At 39.6% G+C, this 20,962-nt stretch overlaps 1 protein-coding gene and 1 pseudogene across 22 annotated transcripts in view; one reads left to right on the top strand and one right to left on the bottom strand.

Moving 5' to 3' along the window:
- DST (dystonin) overlaps positions 1–20,962 on the top strand; it is a 440,189-nt gene that overhangs the window by 4,254 nt on the left and 414,973 nt on the right. The window lies entirely within an intron of this gene.
- LOC100069868 (nucleophosmin-like) lies at positions 9,514–10,326 on the bottom strand (annotated as a pseudogene).

Below are 20,962 nucleotides of genomic sequence, written 5' to 3'. Positions count from 1 at the left end.
AAGAACTTATGCAGTATTTTTTTTTTTTTTTGGTCATTAACAGCTAATGAAGGGAAGCGATTTCACGTTGATGTAGGACACAGACTAGAAACCCAGTGTTCTGGGTATCTAAGAAGTGTGCTTTTCCTGAGGATTTATAATGTTTTATGCTGTGACTTTACACAATGGTTAGCTGTTACCCTAGACTCCTGTGGTGAAGATCAGGTAGTGACAATCCTGATTTTAGGGAAATTTTGGAAAGTGATATGGGTAATTGAGGTACCATTAGATTATGAGAAAGAGCCCTGGGAGTACTTCAGGAGAATGAAGACAATTATAATGCCCTTTGAGAATACCCAGAGTGAACAGCCGTAAATGATCCCCATTCATCAGCTCCGTGGAATAAGGGAAGCCTTGTGTGGTGTCAGGAGGGGGAAGAGGGTGTTTTATGTGTGTCAGGATTTGAGTAAATGTCTTCCCTTCCCCTTTCAGGTCAAGGCATCAAAAGAGTTAACTCAAGCAGTTCCCGAAGAGTCACGTAGCCAGATGAGGACTGAGTAAGACAAGAAGTCCCTGGCTACAATTGTCTGCCTTGTGGTGGTGAACTGTGTCGCTCACAGCTCAGAGAATAATATACCCTAAATTCTCAATGAAAGAGAGAAGCTAAGTCGAGGGAATTTTTAGCAGACATTTCTTTCAAAGCTGAATGGGCAAATCCTTTAGGTTTTTCCAGTGATTATCCAAATTATCGTAGATGAAAGGCTGGTCCACACAAGCCTCTTGGCCTCATTATGTTCCTTGAGTGTCCCTGTGCCAAACCGTGGAAGAATGGTCAGCAGAATAACCATATTTCACAGCTTCTCATTAATTTGTCGTCTTTCATTAAGAATTACTCAATTTAGTGGATTAGAGAAAATGATAGTTTATTATTTAGCTATCTTTTACAATTACATTACCTTTACAAATACATTTTTCTACTTAGAGTTAAATTCTAGGTCAAAATTAATTTATACTAATTAAATCAGTCTTCAGTTGAACTCTACGCATGACGTAGTGTTCATTTAGCTTCACCCAATTCTTTGCAAAATAAGCACATTTATGTTTTCATTGTGGGTGAGGTAGGATGTTGGATAGTGGGGTTAACAAAAGATCTGAGGAATAGCCCCTGTCCTTGACGATTACTTCTAGGTCACTCCCAATACAGTGCTGAAATTTTATAGTTGCTGGCTTCTTCTGTTACAGTAACTGAACTGCTGTGCTGTTTCCCACTATGAATCACAAATGTGATGAGAGCATCAGAGGCCGAGATGTACGAGTACAGCCAATACGTTTGTAAAGAAGACAAATTCACCCTATTCACAGAGCTTTATTACGCCAGTCGCCACTACCATATAATTTACCCTTACTTTAGCTGCATGGCGACAAAACAGAATGCTGAAAGCAAAAAAAAGAAAAGAGGACAAATCGCACTTTTTTTTTCATTCCTTCAAGCCAATTAAATGCAATCTAGGTGGAATTGAAACAAGAGCTTTTCCGGAGAAGTGTGAATCTTTGTCTAACCTTAAGCCTCCAGAATGACTCTTTTTGAGATTTGATTTACAAAATAGAGCCAGGCTAATAACAGCAAGTATTGGTTTAATGAAAGGAAAGCAGGACTAAGAGTTCAAAGTCCTGATTTGGGGTTCCAGCTCTGCCACTAACTGTGTGATCTTGGTTGAGTCTCTTAGTGTCTCTGAGACTTAGACTTGGTGTTCTCACTGGGAGCATGAGGATGATCTCTGAAGCCTCTTCCAGAAGTAACAGGCCAGGTTTCTGCTATGTGCAAAGCATCATGCTAAAAAGGCATTGTGTGAAACATGATTCCTGCCTTCTGGGAGCTTAAGGCAGGTAAAGATAAAGATATAATTAGCATTAATATCAAGCAACAAATTATGTGTAGAAAAGGAATGGTTGGAAGAGTTCTGATGAAATGATTGCTTCTAGCTGGGGTGATCAGAGAAGGCTTCTAGGAGGAGGTGATATTTATGCTGAAGCATGCAGATGGGGTTGTCCCTGGCTAGGCAGAGAGGGAAAGAGAGCAAACCCCCAGGCCAGCAGCAGAATTTAGGAAGGCACATGGCTGTTTTCAGAGCTCATAATATGCCGATAGAATTAGAACAAAGGATTCTTGAGTTTGCATAAAGGAAATGGAGCTGGAAAATGTAAGTCAGTGCGAGCTACAATAGCAGTAATTTTTGTATACTACTTGACGGTTAACAAAGGGCTTTGATATAACATTATTTTATTTGAACACCTCAGGAGGGCACCTGCTATGAGCCCTCTCAAGAGAGGTGAAAAATCGCCTTTTGGTTTCTTTTCTGGCGACTATAGCACCACAGTCCGATCACTCTTTTTCACTCTCCTGGAGAATGAAGAGTTGTGGCCTCTGCTGCAGAGGGCCTGGGAGGATGACCGGCTGTGGGCCTTTCCAGTCACCCTGAAGCTGCGTTTGCAGGGTACCATGTTTTTCAGGTCCATGCTCAAGCATCATTGGGTTATATTTTGACTGCAGACCCCATATGTTTGGGGATTTGTGACAGCCTGCTCACGTGTTCAGTGTGGTCATTACAAATGCTAAAACAAAGTATAATAAATGCAGGCGATTCATTACGTCCAAGGCCAGTTTTGTCAACTAGGAAATGTAGTTTTTGAAAGGTTTTGAAATGTGTGTCTCTGCTTTTCAGCTTCTTCCTTGAACATCCCTCTCCCATAATTATTCTTCTAAACGTGTATGTCCTCCCTAGACCCTTGAGCCTGCTCCTTCGCCCTCAGCCAGTGACTTTCGTCTCCTAACCCACAGAGAACATCAATACCATCAAGAAATAGCACCTTAAACGTCCTGCCCTTACAAACTAAATGGCGTCTTAAACGCCCTCCCAGTCCGATGAAAATGCGTCAGTCCCCCATACTAAGATTTTATGCTTATGTCGTGAATTCCTTTCTTCCCATTCTTGAGGGTGCTCCATTAGTCACCCCCTCTTTTGTCTTCTATTGCTTCCTCTCTGCTGGCTCCTTTCCCTCACACGTGAACATCAAACGTACTTCCTTTTCAATACAATACAAACCTCCCTATACCACCAGCTCTTCTCTTGGCAAGAAAAGTTTCCTGGAAAAGGTTCTGTATTTGTCACCTCCTGTTCCTCACCTCTCATTTATTTCTCAACCTAGTATAGTCTGGCTTCTGCTGCGCCTACTTAAAAGCACTCATGCTTAGCTCACCGGTGATTTCCAAATTAAGTCAAATGTTTCCATCTTTAGCTTAATTGACCTCTATTGTATTTGACACTGTTGGCCAGTGATCCCTTCTTGAAACTCTGTCTTCCAGCTTTTTGGACAATACTCTCTTCATCCCCCCCCCCGCCCCCCTTTTCTGGGAGTGGCTCCCTCTGTTCCTGTGCTGGATCCCCTTTTTGCTTGTATGTTGATGTTCCAGTCCACCCATTTCAAATGTACAATTCAGTGGTACAATTTCGTGTGTTCACAGGGGCCTGTGGCCATCACACAGTTTAATTTTAGAACATTTCCATTATCCCCCCCAAAAACTCCATACCCACTAGCAGTCACTCCTCGCTCCCCTCCCACCTCCACCCCCTAACCCTACCTAGGCAAGCGCTAATCTCCTTTTTGTCCTTATAGATTTGCTGGGCCTCGTTTTTACTCATCCTGTTCAAGCTTTACTTGTAGTATCTCACCATGCTTACTTTTTAGTCTACCTCCATATAATGTGTACTCTGAAATCGGTATCTCAAATTCAGATGTCACTCTTGACATCTAGATACAGAGAGTCAACTGTCTTTTCCTCATCTTCACACGGAGGTACCATAGGCATCTCAGACCGAACACTGAACTCATCAGTCTCTCTCCGGATCTGCCCCTGTTTTGGAGAGTGGCACTAGCTTCTACTCTCTCGTAGCAAGGAGTCTAGAGATGCTGCAGGCTTTGCTTAAGCAGCTCTGCTGTGTCATTGCTGGTGTATTTGGGATAATCCTGGCCTTTCCCTCATGGTTGCAGGGTGGCTGGCACAGCTCCAGACATCATGCCCAAATTCAAAGAAGGAAGGAGGGGAAGCGGCCGAATCAGCCAAGGAAGGATGTTCATCAGGAAATCAAAATCTTTGCCAGAAGCCTTTCCAGTTAGATTCCGTCTTACACTTCGCTGGTCAGAACTGTGCTGCAAGGCCATCTCTCACAGCAAGGAGAGTTGGGACGTCAACTTTTATTTTTCCCGGCTTCCATAGTAGAGGCAGACAAGGGAGAATAGGTTGGGTAAGGCGCATTCCCCCACCTGCTGAAAATCCTTCAGTGGCTTCCCGCTTCCTTCAAGGTGACAGAGTGCAACTTTTTTAATGTAACATCAGAGGAATCCCGATACTTCTGTTGTTGTGGCAGTTCTAGTCTAACCGTTTGCCGACACTTCTTAATAATTTTTCAAACGGACCATGATCTGAAGATTATTGTTTTTATCCACGTTATTTTCAACCGAGAAAGTCTCTCTTTTTCTCCTTTCCTCTCATTGCCCCCCGCTCCCCCAGTAAGAACAAAAATACTCAGGCACAGCAAGCTGACTCCAGCTCTTCTTCAAAATCCAGTTCGTAGGGCATCTCCTTCAGAAAACATTCTCGGCTCCCTCTTCATCATCATAATTGAGGTTTCTGTTTGTCTCTCCTATAAGATTGTATCTGAAGGTAGTCTCAATCCCTAGTTCTTAACTCAGGGTCTGACACAGAGTAAAGCTCAGTAAATGTTTGTTGAATGAGTGAATATTTGACATTTTCTACAAGTCAGTTTAATTCTCTATTCTCATGAATTCTGTAACTTTGCAAATATTCTTGTATCACTCTTTTACTTAAGGGGAAAGAGACAGATGCTTTTCATTTTTTATTTCAGACACACTCACAGTTATGCCTTAGTTAACATCCTTTGTTTACTTTGAAAATACACAGATTCAGACACTTTTAAAAATGAGTTGAAAATATTCCCTGATATTTTTATTCATTATTGAAGAAATTTTCATACTTTGATGTGAGAATTTTGAACAGAAGTTTTAATATTCAAAGTTTTCATTTCAATTTATAATCTGAAAAATCAATATGCATAAGTAGATTTTGAATTATCTTGTAACCAGTTTACCTTATCACTGGTATCGTCACCCAATTCCAGTGCCTGAATTTATGTTTTGTTTACAATCACATTGGTGCCAAGTGGTATTGTTTTAACTGTCATGATCTTAAGAGAAGAGATCAGGGGCGATTTTAATGTGTAATTTGTGTGTTCGTGCCAGGTGAGGGCGAAATGGTATGCTTTGGTAACCTTTGTTCAACTAGTTTTGAGCAGGGTGGTGGTAAATTTGAATAAAGAGAAAAAGAAATACCAAATATCAAGATAAATATAAAATACTGTTTTATTCCTCTTAATTTCTCTTTTTTTAAAAGCTTTTTTTTTCTCTTAAAGATGGGCACCTGAGCTAACAACTGTTGCCAATCTTTTTTTTTTTCTGCTTTTTCTCCCCAAATCCCCCCAGTACATAGTTGTATATTTTTTCAGTTGTAGGTCCTTCTAGTTGTGGCATGTGGGGCGCCACCTCAGTGTGGCCTAATGAACGGTGCCATGTCCACCCCCAGGATCTGAACTGGTAAAACCCTGGGCTGCTGAAGCAGAGTGCGTGAACTTAACGACTCACTCATGGGGCCAGACCAACTTAATTTCTTTTAAATATATATAATTGTTTAAATCACAAATTATAACATTTTTGTGGTTTATGATGTATATAGAGCCTTGACAACTATAGTGTGGAGAAGTGCAGGAGAGTAAATGGACTCCCTATGCGACTTCAAGATTTCCACATTTTATCAAATGGTGTATTAACTCTAAGGAGAATGAAAAGTTAAGGATGCATATTTTAATCCCTACAGCAACCAATAAAAAATAATGCAAAGCTGATAGATAAACCAAAATTGAATTCTAAAAAATATCCAAATGATCCAAAGAAGGAAAGGATGAAGGAACAAAGGAACAAAAAGTGGGACAGACTGAAAATTAATAAGATGGTAGACCCAAATCCAACCATATCAATAATTACATTAAATATTAATGGACTAAACACTCCAATTAAGAGACAGAGGTTATCAGAATGGATGAATTATAAGACCTGACTAGATGCTATTTATAAGAGATGCACTGAAAGACTCAGAGTGAAAGTGAATGGATGGGAAAACATAAATGATGCAAACCATAAGCTTAAGAAGATTAGATGGCTGTGTTAATTTCAGATGAAATAGATATCAAGGCAAATAGTAGTAACGGAGATAAAGAGGGTGTTACATAATGATAAAAGGGCTAATTGTTCAGGAAGACATAATCATAAATATGTATATACCTAATAACAGAGCCTCAAAGTGCATGAGTAAACATTGTCAAAATTAAAGGGAGAAATAGATAATTTTGTAATCATAGTTGATTATTTTAACATCATTCTCTCAGCAATTGATAGAACATCCATATGTAAAATCAGTAGAGATATAGATGATCTTAATAAGCCCATCAGCTATCTTGACCTAATTGGTATTTATAGAATACCGTACATGACTCATTCACAAAGAAAGACTGTATTCTGGGCCGTAAAACAAGTCACAGTAAATTTAAATTTAAATTTAAAAGGATTGAAATCATATGGAATATGTTCTCTGATCATAACGCAATCAAATTAGGAATCAACAACAATAATAGCAACAATAATGATAATAAAAAGCCCCTCAAATATCTGGAAAGTAAACAGTAGGCTTCTCAATAATCCATGCATTAAAAAATAAACCATAAGGGAAACTAGAAAATATTTTGAACTGAAAGATAACGAAAACACAGTATCTCAAAATTGTGGGATGCAGCCAAAGCAGTTCTGAGTGGAAAACATATAGCTTTAACTTCTTGTATTAGAAAAGAAGAAAGGTCTAAAATCTAATAAATTTTCAACTTTAAGAAGCTAGAGGATAAAAAAGGCAAAGTAAACACAAAGTAAGTAGAAGGAAGGAAATAATAAAGATAAGAGCAGACGTTGATGAAATAGAGAAGAAACATATAATAGAGAAAATTAACAAAGCTGAAATTAGTTCTTTGAAAAGATCAGCGAAGTTTGTAAACATTTAGCTAGACTGGTCAAGAGAAAAACAAAAATCACTGGTATGATATGTGAGAGTTTTAAACTACAGAACCCACAGATATTAAAAGAATAAGAGAATACTGTGTACAACTCTGTGCCAAAAATTTTGACAACTTAGTTGAAATAGACAAATATCTATAGCCCTCTAGTTATCCATCCTTCTGTCCATCCAACCTGTGCATATTTCACCCTGTCTTAGAGCTGCTCTAGTTTCCAGATTGAATTCTGAAATAGCTCTCTTTGACCACACACCCACCTGTCTCTGCCCCTCATCACGTTCCCCTCATGAGTTTCCTTCTTACCTTCATCAGGACCTCTAGTCCTAAATCTTCCCTAGGTTTCAGCCTGTCAACACTTTCTGACTTAACTTCACTTGCCTGTCTGCTTGGTGTAGACCCTTAATCAAGTAATTCTCACTTTGCTGGTACAGTTAGTTCCTCTGCCTCAGTGACTTTGACAGTTCCCAGACCTGAGTCAATTTCATTGACTGCTTGTCTATTCTTGTGCCTAGGAGGCCTATCCTTATTGGCTTCTTCACAGAACTCAGTCATTTGGTTCGTTGTGTTGTCCAGTAGTCATGTGTGCTCCTTTTAGTGTATCAGTTAGCTTCTGCTTTGTAACAAATCACTTAAAACATTAACTATTTAGCTTACAATTCTGGGGATTGGCACTTTGAGCTTTGCTCAGCTGGGCAGTTGTTCTGATCTAAATCAGGCTTTGCTCATCACAGGTGGAACAAACTCGTGTGTCTTGGTCGGCTTCTGGCCGACTCACAGTTTTCCTCTACGGGACTCTCCTCTTCCAGGGAGCCAACCCAGGTTGGTTCACATGTGGTTAGATTCAGGCTTCAAAAGCAGCAAGGGTGGAACTGCGTGAGGCCTCTTGAGGTCTAGGCTCTGAATTTGTCTGGTGCCTCTGCTCACACATTGTTTTGGCCAAAGCAAGTCACAGAGAGTGGGGGAAATATAATCCTGGTGGGAGGAGCTGCGTAGTCTTGAGAATGCTTTTGCAATCCACCATAATCTTTTGATTTATCTCTAGTTTGCTGCTGTCTACTCTCCCCAAATCACTCATTTTAAGCTTTTTCTGTTGTTATCACTAGACAGTCTTTTCCGGTATTTTGGCTTTCATATATATGGAGATTACTTCCACCTGAAATTTCAAGGCCTGACTCAAGTTTTCAACAATTTTTTGAGGTATCATTTGTAGTGTTAGAATACTTTCTATCACCCCAGAAAGATTTCTCATGCCTGTTGGCAGTCAATCCCTTTTCCTCCCTCTGGCCCCACAAAACCGCTAATCTGCTTTTGGTGTCTATAGATTTGCCTTTTCCGGACATTGCATATAAGTGGAATCATATAATATGTAGTCTTTTGCATCTGGCTTCTTTTATATAGGTTAATGGTTTTGAGGTTCATTCGTGTTGTAACATGTATCACATTGTAACATGAATCAGCAGTTTGTTCATTTTCATTGCTGAGTAATATTCCATTCTCTGAGTATACCATACTTTGTTTATCCATTCACCATTTGATAGACACTGGATTTTTCTCCTAATTGTTAGCTCTTATAAATAATGCAAATTTTAATTGCTTAAAATCCCTGTGTGGACATATCTCTTCATTTATCTTGGGCAGATACCTAGGAGTAGAATTGCTAGCTTGTATGGTAAGTTTATATTTAATTTTTTTAAGAAATTGTCAAACTGTTTTCCAGAGTAGCTGTCCAATTTAATATTTTCACCAGCAATGAATGAGGGTTCCAGTTTCTCCACATCTTTCATAATACTTGTTATTATCTGTCTTTTTGATTATTCTAGTGGGTCTGAAATGGTATCTCTGTAGTTTTAATTTGCATTTCCCTAATGATTAATGATTTTGAGCATTTTTCCATGTGCTTATTAGTAGCTTATAGATCTTCTTTGGTAAAATGTTCAAATCTTTGCCCATTTTCATTTTAGTTTTTTACTTTGTTAAAATATTTAGTTTATTTCAATGTATATTTTTATCTCTCTACCGTTTCCATTTGTCTGACCACCACTACTACCACGTTCTATCATAACATTCCATACATACTTAAAACCAAGCAAAGGGTGGAGTTCCATTGTTAAAAACTAAACAGGCATTGTGGACAACACATTCTTGGCGATGGAACCTGGACAACACTTATCAGACACAGTAGGGCAAGTTCCCGTACTGCATTATAAAAAGGGCAGCCAGATATCAACTGTTACAGAAATGAAATAAGATGGAAGATTATAACAAACTGTTTAAATTGTTTTCTTAAGGAGACTTTCTCCACTGCCAGAGATGTTGAATAGTCTCCTCGTCAGTCATCTGGAGCAATTCTTCGCCTAGTTGATGATCTTGGCTTCCACTTTGGGAAGATAACCACTCTTTTCTTTACTTACTTGCATTTTTGCTTTAATGCTTTCTACAGAACTAGGTCCTGTCTGTGTTTTAGGAGTTTTTCCTGTTTCTTTTGAAGGATTTTTGAACTTATGTTGGTATTGATGGTTTGGAGTCTTTTCCGTTCTGGTTTGGTTTTTGTGCATCTTCGGCTAGAGTATCTCATACAGATTTCTTTACTGGAGCTTTTTCTTTAGCTTCCTCATCATCTTCATCATCATCTTCATCATGATGATGATCATCATCTTCTTCGTCATTATCTTCGTCTTTTTCATCATCATTATCTTCATTAGCAGCAAGTTTAGCTTTCTTCTCTGGAACCTCGCTACCACTTCCAGGAGCAGATCACCTTCCAGATATGCTTAAGAGTTTCCCATCCCCCTCCTCTTCATCTCCTGACTCTGCATCTTCCTCCACAGCTACTAAGTGCTGTGCACTAATATGCACAGGCCCTGAACCACACTTCAGCTGTAAGACCATAGATGGTGTTATTTCAAAGCCCCCAAGGGAAACCATTGGCTGTACAGACATTTTCCAAATTGCCAGTGTTACTTTAATTGGGCTGCCTTCGTAACTCTTTGCCCCTGCTTCAACAATATGGAGTTCATCCTGTGCGCCGGCCCATAACTGACAGTTCTGAAAGATAACTGGTGCTTATTTTCATCATTTTCCACCTGACATAATAATCTTTGTTGGCCTTTAGTTCCCAACCGAAAAGATAGTTCTGGGGCCTCAGTGGGCTCATGTTTGTGGTGGCCAACACTTAGGTGAGAGAGAAGGCAGACAGAGATGAATGATTGCTGTTCCAGAGAACAGCTGCTGAGGACAGAGTCACACCACAGCTAAACTTTGTCCATTTTTAAATTGGGTACTGTGGCTCCTGATTGAGCTGTAAGTTCTTTATATATTCTGGATACAAGTCTGTTAACAGACATATGATTTGCAAGGGCTTTTCTTACTTTCTGTGGTTTGTCTTTTCATTTACTTAATGGTATCTTTTAAGTGCAAAAGTTTAAAATTTTTATGAAGTCCGACTTATCAATTATTTTCCTTTATGGATCATGCTTTTGGTGTCATATCTAAGACCTCATTGCCTCACCCCAGGTCATGAAAATTTTCTGCTATGTTTTTTCTAGAAATTTTACAGTTCTGGTTCTTAAATTTTGTCTGTGATCCATTTTGAGTTTTTGTCTCTTTTCTGAGCTTGTGAATTATTGGTATTAATTCTATTAAATATTTGATAGAGTTCATCAGTGAGGCTCTTTGAAGCTGGTGTTTTCTTTGTGGGAATATTTTAAGTTATCAATTTAAAATTTAAGTATTCAATTGTTTCACTTTTTGTATGCCCCTTCAGATTTTCTATTTCTTCTTGAGTCAGTTTGATAATTTGTTCATTTTATCTAAAGTGTCTAATCTGTTGGCCTGATAGTGTTCCCTTTTACTCCTTTTAATTTTGATAAAGTTGGTAATACTTTCAGATTCCTTTTTTGTTTGTCTAGCCAGAAAGTCGGGGCTCTCGTTATCCTGTTCTGTTGCACACTTCTGTGGCCCTTGTGTCCAGGGCCAGGCATCTGGAAGAGAGAGAATATAAAGTGATGAGAGTTTGCCCCACTCTCTTGGGATCAGAGAGGAAGGTTTCCTTCCTAAGAGTGTTGGTTCCTGTCCCTTTGGGATTTCTGTGGGATTGCTTGAGCGGTTGGGCTGAAGAGAACTCAAAGAAAAAAATGGGGGATTTCTGAGACTCTGTCTGAGTCTTAAGAATGCCTGTTCTCACTCCTCAAGCAGGAATAAGGGGGCTTCTCCTGGGGGTGTTTGTCTGAGCCTCAGTACCCAGCTCCGGGTTTCAGGCTCTGTGCTGCTATGTTGCATTCAGGCTGGAGGGTCCTGGAGGTCAGACCGCAAACTCACCACTGGTTTGGTGGTACTTCAAATTCTGACTTTTTACTTCAAACCCTTTGCTACTATTTACTTTACGAAATCCTCAAATAGCTGCTCAGTGCGTTCAGTTGTATAGTTGTGTTCACTGGGAGACATATGCTTGTTCTACTTGATTGTAACCAGAACCACGATCTGTTTTTAATTAGTCTGTTCCCCCTCCACGTTAAGCTCAGTGCTTTTCTCTTTTTACTTATTTACTATTTGGAAAATCTTGTAGCATTTTGCCATCTAGCAAGATGATGCTGGTACACTGTGTATTGCTACACACAACTCATGCAATCCTGAAGATTCCGTTTATTTCATCATTATACAGAATTGTTAAGAATCTAACCTCAATACATTTTCATTTAACAAAAATTATTTTTTCTTTTTGTCCAATCTCATCATTCTCCAGGTTTTCTGGATTTCCCTCCAAATTCTTAAAACCAAATAGATTGAGATTGGAGAATTACCTGCAGATTTTAGAGAAAACAATATACATTTCATCATGTTTACTGATGTTATTTACAAAGAGAGTAAAACTTTCATGTTAAGAAATAATTAAGCAGTAGACCTTTAACAAGTTTTAAATAACTAACTGACCAACTCTGGAGGCTCATTGACAAGCATTAAGTAAGTAAATTCCTGCCACTGCCCGCTCTGCAGGGAGGAGACAGAGGCATGGGCCAGCATTTCAGACTATCTATCTAGGGTGTAACCGTCTCTTTTGAAAGCTACTGTAGGGCATCTGAAAGGAATCCCAAATATATTTGGGAAGATTTGGTGAAATCATCTAGCTTTTTAAAGGTGATGCAGTATAATAGAAATTTGCAGTACCCATGCTAGAAACTTAAAACTTTAAAAATTAAATAATAATGAAGTCTAATTTCTGCTGTTCTGAAGTCCTCTTGCAGGATCTTAACCTTTGGGGGTGCATTCTGAGAATCTGAAGAAAGCTATGGTCTACATCTCTGGAAAAATTTAAGATACATAAGACTTACACTTTTGCATATCCTTTCCAGTGTCTGCAGGATTCCTCTTGACGCTCATCTGTGGCTTCCTAGGGCAGAGATAAACCCCAGGGAAGAACTCCTGCAGGAAGTGACCAGATATCCTTGTCTAGTTAGGATTGGGATTATTTTTGAAAATCTCTGCCAGGTGAAAATTTGTCCTGGGTAGTGCCTTTGGCAGGGCAGGTCGAGCTTTAGCTCCCACCGTGGTTCGGGTGTGAGATATTGTAGGTGACTTTCTGTAAATTACCTGTGATATTTGGAGAAATAGTCATTCACAAAGTCATCCCCAATCCACAGTTTACAACTTGAAATTCCAGCTCAGATCTTTTTCCTGCAGCATAGAGGTAGGAGTACCCTTCAGGGTGATTACTCCAAGTTTGTTTGTTTGTTTTAATAGCAAAGAAGTGCATAGTCAGGAATATATGGGGCGGCTACAGAAACTCCTTGGGGAGATGTTTCTCGGCTTCCCTTCACCATCCTTCAGTGATAGGGCAGTGTGAGAAGCTGAATGGTGTGCTGGAGAGGAGACTAGTGGAGAGGTGTGGTGGAGAGGATGCTGACCCAGTGGAGAGGTGTGGTGGAGAGGATGCTGACCCAGTGGAGAGGTGTGGTGGAGAGGATGCTGACCCAGTGGAGAGGTGTGGTGGAGAGGATGCTGACCCAGTGGAGAGGTGTGGTGGAGAGGATGCTGACCCAGTGGAGAGGTGTGGTGGAGAGGATGCTGACCCAGTGGAGAGGTGTGGTGGAGAGGATGCTGATGCAGTGGAGACGTGTGGTGGAGAGGATGCTGACGCAGTGGAGAGGTGTGGTGGAGAGGATGCTGACCCAGTGGAGAGGTGTGGTGGAGAGGATGCTGACCCAGTGGAGAGGTGTGGTGGAGAGGATCCTGACTTAGGTGTTAAACGCCTGAGGTCAAGCCCTGTTCCTTAGCTTACCATGGGTGAACCGCTTAACATTGCCAAGGTTCACTTGCTTCTTTTGTAAGCCAGAAAGAGCAATACCTGTTCTGTGTTTTTACAGGACATTGTGAGAATCAGGGAAAATAATGCATGTGATTTTTTGTGTGTGTGTGTGAGCCTATCGAATTGAAAGATGAAGCACACAGAGCCTGAGAGCTCTGACAGAATGGAACTTTCATTCCTTCCCCGTGCGTGTATTCTTTAGTAAAGCCCTACACTCTCACATGCATAGGGCGTCTTTAATTTCCCTATGCTTCTGGTTAGAAATATGGTCCTTCTGTCTCTCAGATATTTTTTAGAATCTCTTCATCTTGCACAGAAAAGAGAATAAGAGAAAGTTTAGTGATACAGAATGAGGAAGTCAAATGATTTGTGTAATATTTAAGTTGGAAAAATCAGTAATTGAGTAGTTTATATTAGCTCTTAGAATGATAGTCAAAGGGAGGGGATGATTTTAGGCTCTTCCGAAAATAGTGAGACTTCATCCTGCCCCATATCCTGTCCAGGAGATGACCTAGTTATAGGGAAAGGATAATAGCTGCCATTTTCTGAGAGCTTTCCTACCTTTACATATGTCCTATCTCATTTAATCATCACTTACCCATGGCCGCATGATTCCCAGAGCTGAAATTCCAACCCTGGTCCTTTTGCCTGCACCGTCCCTGCTCATGGTTACCTAGAAGCAGAAAAGTGGGACTGAATTGCGAGCTGAACTGGCGCTTGCCTTTGTGAGGTTCATAGGGATGAGCGTTAATTCACATTCTTTAACCTTGAAAGCTCAGAATAACCTTTGAGCTTGCTCTTCAGGACTTAGAGATAATGGTAATTGCCATCTGAAAGCAGAGTAGGAACTCAGATGGAATCAAGTTTCAGCTTTAAGAAATAAGATTCTTTGAGCTCTACTTTTTAATTTTTGAAATCCTTCAAGAAATGAATTTCCATTATTTAATCTATTTTCTGAGAGTTCCTGTTTCAAGCATAGTGGAATTTACATTTCTGAGTTATTAGAAAATATGAAGCAATGTGATTATTATAACATGTAAATATAACATGTAAATAACAAGTGCATTTCTCCATTATTATTAGAAAGAACAATGTACCGGTGTTTTCCACAGATGCATTCAGGGTATTTGTTAGGCTGAGTTCCCCCTCGGTCTGCTGTCTTTGACTGAGCTGCAGTCTGCTGGCTATGTTACCGATGTGGCAGAAGAGAAGAAACCAAAGTCTGATTTTTAAATAACATTCTTGGTTGTTTAGAGTCTCTTAAAATATTTAGAATACCTAGGTATACGTCTGAATCATATGCTGTACTGTGTGGGAGGTAAAATTGGGAAATTTTGGCTGGCTACTGCTATATTACAATTTCTCTAAAAACCTCAAGAAAATAATGGACTCAAGCATGCCTTGAGCTGTTCTCTGAGAAACTATGGCAACGGGCCTTTAATTAAAGCTGAAGTAGTGTGTGTAGCTTAGAAAAACAGAGAGATGCTGCCAACTGATAGGGAGCGTGTATGGGAGTAATCCAGAAAACTAAAAAAAAATATTTCTTTTTTAGACATCTTTGGTAACTCTTTGTTATCTATATTGTTCAAAGAAACAGTAGGAAACTCTTTTAGTGGATATCAGTCTTTGGCTTTGGAATATGTTATAATATTTTTTGAAGAAAATATAGTTTTCTGATTATTTTTTTTTTTAAGATTAATATTCAAATTGATTTGTTTCCTGAGTCTACATTAACTGACAATTGGAAGGGCCAGCCTGGAAGCATCCTCAATTGCAGAGGGCAGCCGCCCTGGGACAGTCACCAAATGGATGATCTTTCCGTGAGATAATGGAGACTATGTGTATGGCCCAGTAAAATGCACTGACTGGTGCACTGACCATCAACAAATTAGTAACCATTCACCTCCAACCATTCACAGCCAACAAGCTAAAATTTATCAACTCAGAGCATACCAAAAAGTAATTTAAAAAACAAAAAACTAAATGGAAAAGCAAGAGTTGCCATTTTTCTCAGATCAGAACATGTGTTATGTTGACAACACGCAGTGATGAGGAGATTTCATCACCCCCTTTCCAGAGAGAATCGGAGTTTAAGCCTGTTGTTTTAGCATCTCCTCTGATGAGTGTCCCCATTCACTCTTAAAAATGCACCTGTTTGGAGGATAAATTGTAGTCACCTGGTAAGGGGTGTAGCCGGAAAGATGAGTAGCATCTAATGAAATATAATGTAATAGTGACAAACGTAAAGCTCACAAGCCAGAGACAGTGTGGGAACTGGCTCTTACAGTAGTCTTTTATTCAATCTCCTTGGCTCTGGCTTCCAGGTCACCTTTTATTACACTCTTGGCAGACTTAGCTGTCTATACTCAGAGCTGATCTTCCACTCATTTTGCTTAATGGCTTCCCGTTGCTTCCAGGTAGTATACCCTTTCTCAGTCTCAACCCTAGCTTACCTCTAAAGCATATATACCCTAAACTCAAAGAAGGCCCAGCTGCTCAAGGTCTGCCTCTTCTACGTTTTCCTGCTATTGCCAGTGCTAGAATTCCTCTACTCTTTTGTGTGTGTGTGTGTGGCAAACTCCTATTCATACTTCAAAACGAGGATTAAACATCACTTCTTTCCTCTCTTTATCTCACAGTGCTCCAGATGTAGGGATTTATACGTCTGTCTTCTCAAGGCAGGTACTATGTAGTTTTTATCTTGTCTCCATAGCCTTGTTTGGCTTCTGGCATGGAATGCATAATTACTCAGAATTTGTTGAATATTTCATGTTTGGTAAATATTTGATGAATGGATGAATGGGATTAAGTGGGTGAAATAATTGGAGTCACTAGGGCATATCTGAGAAAATACAGAGTAGCCGAAATTTGGTTCTGTGGTTTTCCCTCCTCCCTCTTTCTCATTCTCCTCTTGCTTCTTTACGTGCCTACAGCTGTCAAGCCTGGTTTCTGGCTTCCACAGCCCCTTCCCCAGGGTTTACCTAGGCTTGCCCTGCCCCTACATGCCCCTGAACTCCTACAATCCCCTTTGCCTCTCGTCCCCAAACTTCTACCCTCAATTCCGATCAGAATGCCATTTGCATCGTGAAGAATGCAGCTGGATATAATTAGAGGGTAATCACTTCAACCTAATTCATTCCAGGTTATAAAAGACTGACAGGGAGGCAGCAGAGTGTCTGACATTTGAATTCCACAATATAAGGGGTTGCTTGCCTCTTCAGATTTCTGACTGTATATAACCTTCCCTTTCATAGAGCATATTAATGTCGTCTCTAAACAGGTTTTCATGCCAGGATTTTGGATTATGTCCTTCAATCATGACAAAGGAATATTTTGAGATCTGCTTGCCTGTTACCAATTTCAGCAACATTCCTTTGTTCAGCAGCATTTGTGCAATTATTTGAATATTTTATTGCTTTTTTGTATCTTTTTTTATATAAATGAACGTTAGAAAAATGACTGCTAATGTGGTGATGAGGAAATTGGATCTCATACAGCTAATGCACTTCAGACAAAGATTCAAAAAATCATCAGGTAAGGCCAAAGAGTCAATTCTTAGCCTCAAATGGATGCTCGCTGAATTTGAGCTCATCTCTAGTCTTTTATCACATAAGGAAAAAAAGCAAAAGCAGGGAGCATGCATGGAATTCTGGAACTCTATCCTTAAAGATTGTATACAAAAGGGGAGCTATAATTAAGGATTTTTTAGCTTATATTTTAGTTTCTGGGCCTAAAACTGAAGTCACTTATGCGACTTCTGCACATTGCATTTATTTCGTGCTTTCATGAAAACATTTCGTACAGGTGAGGGGCCACCTGTAAAAGGTAGGGGCGATTTGCTTGGGTTTCATTCAAGCTGGCCCCTCTTCTGTGTTATTAACTTTTGCTTTAAATCCTTCTAGCAGCTGGAATCTAGCTAATACCTGTGCTATAACTACCTTAGTAGTCCCCAAGGTCAGGGGCCCTGCAAAACCAGGATATGGCATAGGTCCCTGGGCTGCATACTGAGACCTGCAAGGTGAGGCCAGAGGCTCTGCACACCATCACCACTTTCCTTACCCCTTCAGGAACCACCAAAGCCTGGAGGGCAGCTTACTTTGGGCGTTAGTTCTGAAAGGCTCACCTTACCAGAAGAGTGAACCCAACTGATATGAGAGGCCCTTTGGTCAGAAGCTTAAATGGAATAAAATCAAGCTGAATACGACCTGCCCCTACTTTTGAGGAACTCTGTTTTTCTTTCCTTAATTTTACATGCTGTATGATCAGATAAGAATTTGTGATTCATTGAAGTGTGTGTCCACGCTTCCTTTCTTCTCTTCTGTGGCTATATCTGCGTTTTCCTGAGAGTTTCTATTTCATGTGTGTTGGAATCAAAGGGCACGTTAGGTGTGTTATTATTTTTTTTTTTTCTGGCTCTACGCATAAGATTTTAGTACTGGGCCTGGGGGAGTGGAGCAAGGTAACAGGAAAAACTTTTTTGTGCTGGGATCTGTTCCCTGTAAGGATTAAAGATTTAGCTTGGCAGCATTTGCTGTTATTGCTTGTTTATCTAAATTTTAGTTTAATTTTTGCATAGGCAAAACCTTCACATGATTCAAAAATTAAAACATCTAAAAATATATCAGTGAGCATTCTTTATCCCATTCTTGTTCTTCATTTTTAAGGCTGTCTCCCAGATAATCACTATTCTTAGTTTCTTGAGAGTCCTTTCATGATTTTTCTATATAAAAGGAAATAAAAGTATACTTTGTCTCCCTTTTTATATGGATAGTAACATACTGTGTACACTGTTTTGCATCTTCTCTTAGTCACTTAATGCATCTTGGAGAACTTTCCATAGAGAGCACTCTACTTTTTCTTAGCTGCATAGTATTCCATGGGATACATGAATATAATTTAACCATCCCCCTTTTAATGAAATTTAGGAATTTTCTAACCTTTTATTATAAACTGATTTTTGCAAATGTTATCTGTAGGATGAACTCCCAGATGGAAAATTATGGGGTCAAAAGTTTATGTTTCAATTTTGATAAATATTAGCATTTGGCCCTCCATAATTGTCTATTTTAATTATTGAGTCTTCTTAATATGTTGTAGTCTCCTCTTACTGAGATACTCTTTTGCTTGGCTACTCTTTTTTTTCTTTCATATGAATTTTTGAAGCAGATTATCTAATTCTAAGAAAAAAAATTAGTATTTTTGTGGAGACCATGTTAAATGTAAATTTTGTTAAAGGAGAATTGAATCTTTATGATTTTGAGTTTTCCTATCTAAAATCAGTGCGCTTTTCTGTCAGTTCAACTCTTCTTTTGTGCGAGAGTCTTTTTCACGTAGTTCTTCCTCTTTTCTTGTTAAGATTCTTTCTAGTATTTTATCTTTTTGGTTGCAATTAAAAGAGGATCTTTTGTTCCCCTTTATATCTTCTATTTGTAGTTTCATGAAAACTGTTGGTTTTATCATCTTAATCTTGTAATCTGCTAGTTTACTTAATTATTTTGCTGTTTGTAGTATTTTTCAGCAAAATCTCTTAGGTTTTCCAGGTATAGAAACACATCATCTGGAAGTAGAGATTATTGTACATCCTCCTTTCAAACTTTTATATTTCTTATTTATTTCACTTATTTATGTTTGTATTGGCCAGGACATCCATCAAAATGGTGAATAATAGCAATAAGAGTAGGTACCCTTTTCCTGTTCCTGACTTTACTGGGAATGCCTCTGGTGTTTCCCTGTTAAGCATAAGCTGGCTTTTGGGTTGAGATAAATACATTTTACTATGATTCAGAAGTATCCATTTGTGCTGATCATTTACCCTTGGTCTCTCAGCTTTACCTCGCCCTTATGTACTGTACTCTCTGGTCTTGGGGCTGGCACTCTGCAGACTACATTTCCCAGATGCCTTCAACAGCTTCCTGTTGGGATCTGTCAATAGGGGGCACTAGAAGAAGTCTAGAAGATGAGAGGAGGGAGAAGCACTTCCTGTCTCTTGCTGGTCCTGTCAGAGGCGCCCCAGTAGAGGTATCTCACCTCAGTCTCCAGCTCTTTCTCTGGACTCCCAGAACCAGCCTCATCACTCCCCCTCAGAGGTACCAGCAGCTGCCAGGTAGTGCCCCCTCCTCAGAGGTATGAGCCCAACTGAAAGGCACTTCCCTTCTCTGAGCTCCTGAGGCGCTAACAGCACCTGAAGAGTGAGCCCGTCTCAGAGGTCTGAGCTCAGCTTTGTGGGGCCTTTCCTTTGAGCTCCCATATTCTTGTACCCTAATCCCTTCCCCACCCCCGACCCCCAACTCCATAGGTGGTACCTCCTTCCTGCAGGTATTATCTCTAGGTTACTTCAGTGTCCTCTTTTGGCTGTTCCAGTCCTCCAACACCTGTTTCACCAATTTTTTTTTTATTAAATCCCCTTTGTTGAAATACCTGATGAGCTTTTTGCCTTCCTGAAGCATTATTGAATGTTTTTATCAAGATTGTTTTCTGAATTTTTCCCCCCATGCTTTTTCTGTGCCAGTGGGGATGACTGTGTGGTTTCTCTCTTTAGACCTATGAAATATAATAATGGATTTTCTCACATTGGACTCTTCCTGAATTTCTGCAGTAAATCCCCCTTCATCATGTTGTATTCTTTCAATGGGCTGCAGATTCTCCTTGCTGATATTTTCATTAGGATTTTTGCATTAATATTTATACATGGGTTTGGTCTGAAGTTTTCTCTTTTTGAGTAATCTATGTCAGGGTTTTATTTTAATGCTGTATTTACTTTATAAGAATTTTGAGTTTCCCTTTTTTTTATGCCCTGGAACAGTTCAAATAGCATTTAACATTAACTTTTTCAGATTCCTGTTGTTGTTTTATGTAGTTTTTGTTTCCTAAGGTTTGATGGCATTCCTTTATGAGATTCTCTGGGACTGGTGCTAGTTTCGTGTCATATAATGGGAGATCTATTTCATTAAATAAATCTAGAATGACTACCAGAAAAAGTGATGTTGGATGCTACATTAGCTGGGCCAGTCCAGAAAAGCTTTTGTGGGTAGGGGCTGGTCCAAACCAAACTGTGAAGTAGCAGTGTGTGTCTGGTGCCCTTTTAACCTCATAATTATTGTACTTGTGTTTCTAAGTAATTCTCCCTCTCACCTGCTCTTTTTTCCATGCTATTCTGATGCTAGTCCCTGCTGAGGTCACCTACTGCTGACGGATACAGTTTGTGAGATATGACCCTGCACAGAACTGTTTGCATTTTAGTAGCAGAATCATGCATATGGTCATGACAGAATCTTGGGTCCTGGTCCTTTATGTTGTGTCCCGTCTATCTTCTCTTTAAAGTTCTGCAAGCATACTTATTTCCGAGGTGAGGCGTGAGTGTACTAGGTTGAGGAGAGTATACCCTCCCATTGACTCAGTTAAACAGGTTTAATAAACTTGCCACTCAGGAGCCTTAGAGGGTCTCCAGCCCTTCTTTGGAAAAAAAAAAAAAAAATCTGGGTCACCACCT

This window comes from Equus caballus, chromosome 20 (assembly GCF_041296265.1).
Source record: "Equus caballus isolate H_3958 breed thoroughbred chromosome 20, TB-T2T, whole genome shotgun sequence".
Classification (NCBI taxonomy): Eukaryota; Metazoa; Chordata; class Mammalia; order Perissodactyla; family Equidae; genus Equus; species Equus caballus.
This window is presented reverse-complemented; position numbering and strand designations above follow the sequence as displayed.